The 6,700-nt window shown below is 35.8% G+C and overlaps 1 pseudogene; it reads left to right on the plus strand.

Moving 5' to 3' along the window:
* Nucleotides 1–342: 342 nt before the first annotated feature.
* On the plus strand, nucleotides 343–4,958 carry LOC136036970 (phosphatidylinositol glycan anchor biosynthesis class U protein-like; annotated as a pseudogene).
* Nucleotides 4,959–6,700: the final 1,742 nt, after the last annotated feature.

Consider the following 6,700-nt stretch of genomic DNA (forward strand, 5'->3'; position numbering starts at 1 on the left):
AGATGCAATTATTTAGCATATCGTTTATGACAATAACTAAACCATACATAATTTAGTTGTAATAATAAATCTATACATATAAAAATAAGTTGTAAGTTTGTGTGTTTCTCCATGTTTTGTGTTTGTCCGCATATGTGTGTTTATTTGTCCACAGATGACGCCATTATAAGTATATTAGGCTTTGCAAATGACGTCAAAGGCTTTGTATATGACGTCATTTTAAGTATATAAGAAGGCGATTCAAAGAGAAATTTTAGTATAGATCTTACAATGACAGAAAAAACAGCCGAGGAAGTTTCTCAAAGAGTTAATTCAAAGAGAAATTTTATTATAAATATTAGAATGGCAGAAGAAACAGCCGAGGAAGCTGCTCAAAGAGTTAATGCCAAAAGACTGGCGGCTAACAGAGAAAGTAAGAACAAAAAGCGTGCCGAGGAATCACAAGAACAGGCTCGCAGCTCAAAGACAAATTACTAAAAGAAAGCGTGGCGAGGAAGCTGCTCAAAGAGTTAATTCAAAGATAAATTTCAGTATAAATCCTACAATGGCAGAAGAAACAGCCGAGGAAGCTGCTCAAAGAGTTAATGCCAAAAGGCTTGCGGCTAATAGAGAAATTAAGAATAGAAAGCGTGCCGAGGAATCACAAGATTCATCAGTGATAGAAATTCTGAATTGAATGCACGTTGCAACAAAAATAATAAAGAACCATAACGGTACCACCATCGAAATAGATGATCAGTGGGTTGTTCCATAGATAAAAAAAATGTAACACATAAACGTTGAATACTGTAACTTCGTAAAGGCAATCAAATACATATGGAAATGCATCACCAAAGGCAGCGACATGGCAGTTTTTGTCTTGCAGTCCGAAATCAGTGATATTGATGAAATCGTATAATATCAGGCTGGAAGATACATAAGCAGTAATGAAGCTGTTTGGCAAATTCTTTCATTTCCGATACATGAACAAAGTCCAGCTGTTGTTCACTTAGCGGTACATTTACAGAATGGTCAACGTGTTTATTTTTCGGAAACCAACGTGCAACAAAGAGCCCTGAATCCACCGGATACAAGGTTAACTGCTTTCTTTTCGTTATGTCAAAATGATTCTTCTGCAAAAAAGCTGCTGTATACTGAAGTGCCTTCGTATTACACGTGGAATGCTCAAAATAAAGTATTTGAACGTCGAAAACCGGGTAAGTCAGTCAACAGCCAACCTGTCATCTTCAAAGATACCACGATAGGAAGACTCTAAACCATTCACCCCTATCAACATGAATCAAACGGTACTATAAATGACACTTACCATGGTGCATGCCAAGCTCTGAATTTATTGGAGAACGACCAACACTGGGATAACTGCATCAATGACGCGTGCGAAACGTCGACTCAAGTCAAATTCGTGCATTGTTTGGAATCATACTAACAACTTGCTCTCCTTCAGCTCCTACAGAGTTATGGGATAAACAAAAATCGAAAATGGCCGAGGATATTCTCCATCGAAAACAGTTAGAGACGTTAGAAATAACTTTTGATTTTATATCAGAAATTTATAACTGAACTTTAGTTATTATTGAAGATTTGTGCGTATTTATGGCAAACAAACCTCTTCAGGATTTGGGAATGCCTTCACCTAATCGTAACACTGCTGTTTCGACATGTGTAGAAATGGATCATGAACAAAGTTGCAACACGAGTGATCTATTGTCGTATATACAAAATAATATTTCCAAGTTAACCTCTAAGCAAAAGTACATTTATGATAAGATAGTGCATTGTGTCGATAACAACGTTGGAGAAATCTTCTTTTTGGATGCGTTTGTGATAAAATTGATTCTGGTATCAATTCGATCAAAAATGACATAGTGTTGGCAAATGCGTCGTCGTGAATAGCCGCAACGTTGCTGCCTGGTGGAAGAACTGCTCATTCCACTTTGAAATTGCCTCTGAATTTGCATTCTACAAAAACTCCCACGTGTAATATTTCCAAATAATCTGGGATGGGTAAAGTATTGCAGCAATGCAAATTTATTATTTGGAACGAGTGCACAATGGCACACAAAAAATCGCTCGAGGCTCTGGATCAATCATTGCGAGATTTGCGAGGAAATTCAAAACCCTTTGGCAGCATATTAATATTGCTTGCGGGAGATTTCAGGCAAACATTACCTATAATACCTAGATCAATCTCTGTAGACGAAATGAATGCTTGCCTGAAAAATTCAAATTTATGGGCACACGTAAAGACATTAAAATTAACTACAAATATGCGTGTCCGATTTCAAAACGATGACTCAGGTCGGACATTTTCAGATCAATTGCTGGCAATTGGAAACGGAGAGCTCCCAATAGAATCAATTTCAGGACGAATACAACTGCCTGCTGAATTCTGTAATTTAGTGACGTCCAAAAATGAATTGGTTGAAAAGGTATTTCCAAATATTCTAACCAATTATAAAAATCATAAATGGCTAAGTGAAATAGCGATTCTGGCAGCCAAGAATAAAGACGTCCACGAAATCAACAATATTATTTTGACCAAGATTCGAGACAAGGCAGTCCTTTACAAGTCAGTCGACACAGTTCTGAAACCAAATGAAGCGGTCAATTATCCATCTGAATTTTTAAATTCCCTGGATCTCCCAGGGTTTCCACCACACGTGCAACAACTAAAAATAGGCGTACCAATAATACTGCTACGAAATATCAACCCAACAAAGCTTTGCAATAGCACGCAACTTTGCAATGGCCGTAAAAAAAACAATAGAAAACGTAATATAGGCAACAATCTTGAGAGGACCTTTTGAGGGTGAGGCTGTTCTTATTCCTTGCATTCCCAAGATTCCAACGGATCTGCTTTTTCAATTTAAAAGACTGCCATTCCCAAATCGATTAGCATCTGCAATCACCATCAACAAAGCTCAAGGGCAATGCGGTATAGATCTTTATACAGATCGTTTTCCCCATGGACAATAGTACGTTGCATGTTCGAGGGTCGGTAAACCTGACATTCTATTTATATGCACAGACAATGGGACAGCGAAGAATGTTGTATATTGGCAAGTTTTACGTAGTTAATTTGTATTGTATATGTATATCTATCTATCTATCTATCGATATAAAAATAAGTTGTATGTATGTATGTTTGTTTGTTTGGTAAAAGAGTGTTTGCACATGGCGTCATTATAAGTATATAAGGCTTTGTATACGCACAGACAGTGGGACAGCGAAGAATGTATATTCGTAAGTTTTACGTAGTTAAAAACATATATATTAATCTATCTATATTCACAGGTGGGACACAGGGACACAACTACAATGGCGCATAACGACTTACGCGCGCAGGGGGGGGGGCGAAGCACCACACCAACAGCTAGTTGAGAAATAAAATATAGTTCACTATATTTTTACGTCCTTTAACTTAGAATAAAATATTCACTTCAAATAAACTAAATAATAATTACTAAATAAATAACTACCAAATATTTTCAAAAATATATTTTTTTAATACTTGCAAAAATGTTGCATCTTACGACTGTGAGTATTTCCAGTCAAGCAGCTAGCAATCGCACAGGGAAAATTTACAAAGGATTCTTTACTGTGACTATACTGTGCCTTTACTGTTTCTATCCACATGTCTAGACATATCCATGAGTATAGTTTTACATTTAAGGAATATGCTTGTAATTTTTATAGGACTGTTGCATTTAGTTTTAAAGAAAATTGATAATATCGATCTTAGGTTTAGACCTGAGATTTTTGTCCCAACGAATCATGCTGAAAGAATCAAAGAAGGAATATTTCTTAAGAATATCATCGGGAATGCTTACTCTGGAGACTTGGTTCACGAACAACCATTGGTTCTTCTAGCCTTTGAAATTTTACAAGAATATGGATTGGATTCCATTGCAATCACAGTGTCTCATTTTACTTGTGGTATCTTACTATCGTGGGTAGGACGGGAGATAGCCATAGACACTGTAAAAGGGTTAAAGAGGAACAAAGTCTCTGAATCTTCACTGTCTTTAATGCCTCACGCTGATGATTATGTCAATAGCATGGGTGATTGGATCCTCAAAGCTTATTTTTGTAATCCACTTGTCCTGTTAACCTACATCAGTGAGTCAACTTCAATATTCAACAATATTTGTCTTGCTGCCAGTCTATATGGCACGGTTAAGGGTTCAATGGTACTATCATCTATATTCTTGGCCTTGGCAGTGTACCGTGACCTATACGCTATCCCCATGTTGATCCCATCTACTGTATACATACTATGAAAGAAAAACTGTTTGAAAACACCAAGAAAATGGCCCAGTATGTATATTTATGTTTTTCTTAACCTCACAATTTTTATCACTACACTCGGATTTTTCCTATTTTATTCATTTAAAATAACACGAACGTGGAAATTTTTGGATGCCACATATGGATTTGTCTTGAAAGTAACAGATCTTCGTCCAAATATTGGTCTCTTTTGGTAATTCATCGAAGTTTTTGGGGATTTTAGTAACTTTTTCCTCTACGTTTTTCAGATAAATACCATTGTTTATATCATACCTCTTACAATGAGGTTTCACAAAGACCCTCCACTTCTCATCTACGCTGTTATGAGCTTACTGGCAATTTACAAGGCTTACCCTTCAATAGCTGACATTGGAATTTATATTTCCCTATCACCTCTTTGGATATATACTTTTAATCATACTTGGCATAGTCTTCAACTGTTGTTCATGTTTGTTGTATCATGTATATTAGGACCAATTTTTTGGAGTCTCTGGATCTATTCTGGCACTGCTAACGCTAACTTCTTTTATGCAATGACACTATTTTCTTATGCCACTCAGATTTCCTGGTTGACTAATATTGTCTTTTGCAAAATTAAGTGTGACTTTCTTTCAGAAAATGGTTTGGATTTGACAATTGATGAGAAAAAAGTAAACTTATGCTTGGACTGAAAATTAATGGATTTATTGCATCTTATATTTACAAACAATTGTGCAGCACCTTCTGATCAAATTATTACATAAATACATAAAATTGATCACTGTAATGGAGCTAAGACAGTAAAAAAGTTTGACATTTCAAAGATGTAATAAACTCCCTTATTTTACGCATAACATTGCAGGTTTAACTTGGTACCTTAAATAGTTATATTTAGCAATCATTAGAAAAATGCAGTATAGATCTTAATACGGATTGTTTTTCCCATGAACAATTATATGCTGCATGTTCTAGAGTCGGTAAACCGGACAATCTATTTATATGTATCGACAATGGAACAGCGAAGAATGTAGTATGTCCAAAAGCTTTACGCAGTTAAAAATTAGCACCTTGCATACGTGTTGCTTTGGGGGGGGGGAGGTTAGACTTGCAGCTCAGAGAGAAAGTACCTAAAAATGCGTGTCGATGTATTACAAGAGCAACACGAAACCTGGCTTGCGGATGAAAGAGAAATTAAAAAAAGAATACGTGTCGAGGAATTACTAGAGTATATCAGAGAAATTACCAGTTGCATATCCGCAAGTTTTACGCAGTTAAAAATTAGGACCTTTCACATGTGTTGCTGGGGCATGTACCGGAAAAAAACTAAAAGATAAAGAAGAAAAATTAAAATGAAGAAGAAGAAAGAAAGGCAAAAAAAAACTAAATAACTACAAAAAAAAACAACTAAAAAAAACATTAAACAAAAATTGAAATTGAAAAAACTGCAATAGAACACAACAGACAATGAGAATCTATATATAGAAGCCTGCCGCGTGCCGTGCTGCTATATATATATACATATATATATATATATATATATATATATATATATATATATATATATATATATATATATATATATATATATATATATATATATATATATACTAGCTGTTGGGGTGGCGCTTCGCGCCACCCCAACACCTAGTTGGTGGGGGCGCTTCGTGCCCCCCCAAGCCCCCCCGCGCGCGTAAGTCGTTACGCGCCATAATAGTTACGCGCCATTGTAGTTGTGTCCCTATGTCCCACCTGTGAATATAGATAGATATATATATATATATATATATATATATATATATATATATATATATATATATATATATATATATATATATATATATATATATGGTTTTAACTACGTAAAACTTGCGAATATACAACATTCTTTGCTGTCCCATTGTCTTTGCATATAAATAGATTGTCAGGTTTACCGACTCTTGAACATGCAACATATAATGGTCCATGGGAAAACAATCTGTATTCAGATCTATACCTCATGATTCTAATGATTGCCCTTGAGCTTTGTTGATGGTGATTGCTAATCGACCATTCCCTGTCCCGGTGTCCCGGTCGTCATTTACATCCCCCTGTTTCCCCCGGTGTCCCCGTTGTAGTTGTGTCCCTGTGTCCCGGTCGTCATTTATATTCCCTGTGTCCCGGTCGTCATTTGTATCCCGGTGTCCCGGTCTGTATATACATTCGTTTTTTAGTTTAGTTTTTCTCCTTTATTTTTTTCCTTTTTTTTTCTTTTTTAGCTTATTTAGATTTTTAGATTTTTTAGTTTTTTTATTAGTTTTTAGTTTTTTTTTCTTTTTAGTTTTTTTGTCTCGGTCGTCATTTATATCCCCCTGTTTCCCCCGGTGTCCCCGTTGTAGTTGTGTCCCTGTGTCCCGGTCGTCATTTATATTCCCTGTGTCCCGGTCGTCATTTGTAT

Source organism: Artemia franciscana, chromosome 16 (genome assembly GCF_032884065.1).
Source record: "Artemia franciscana chromosome 16, ASM3288406v1, whole genome shotgun sequence".
In the NCBI taxonomy this organism is placed as follows: domain Eukaryota; kingdom Metazoa; phylum Arthropoda; class Branchiopoda; order Anostraca; family Artemiidae; genus Artemia; species Artemia franciscana.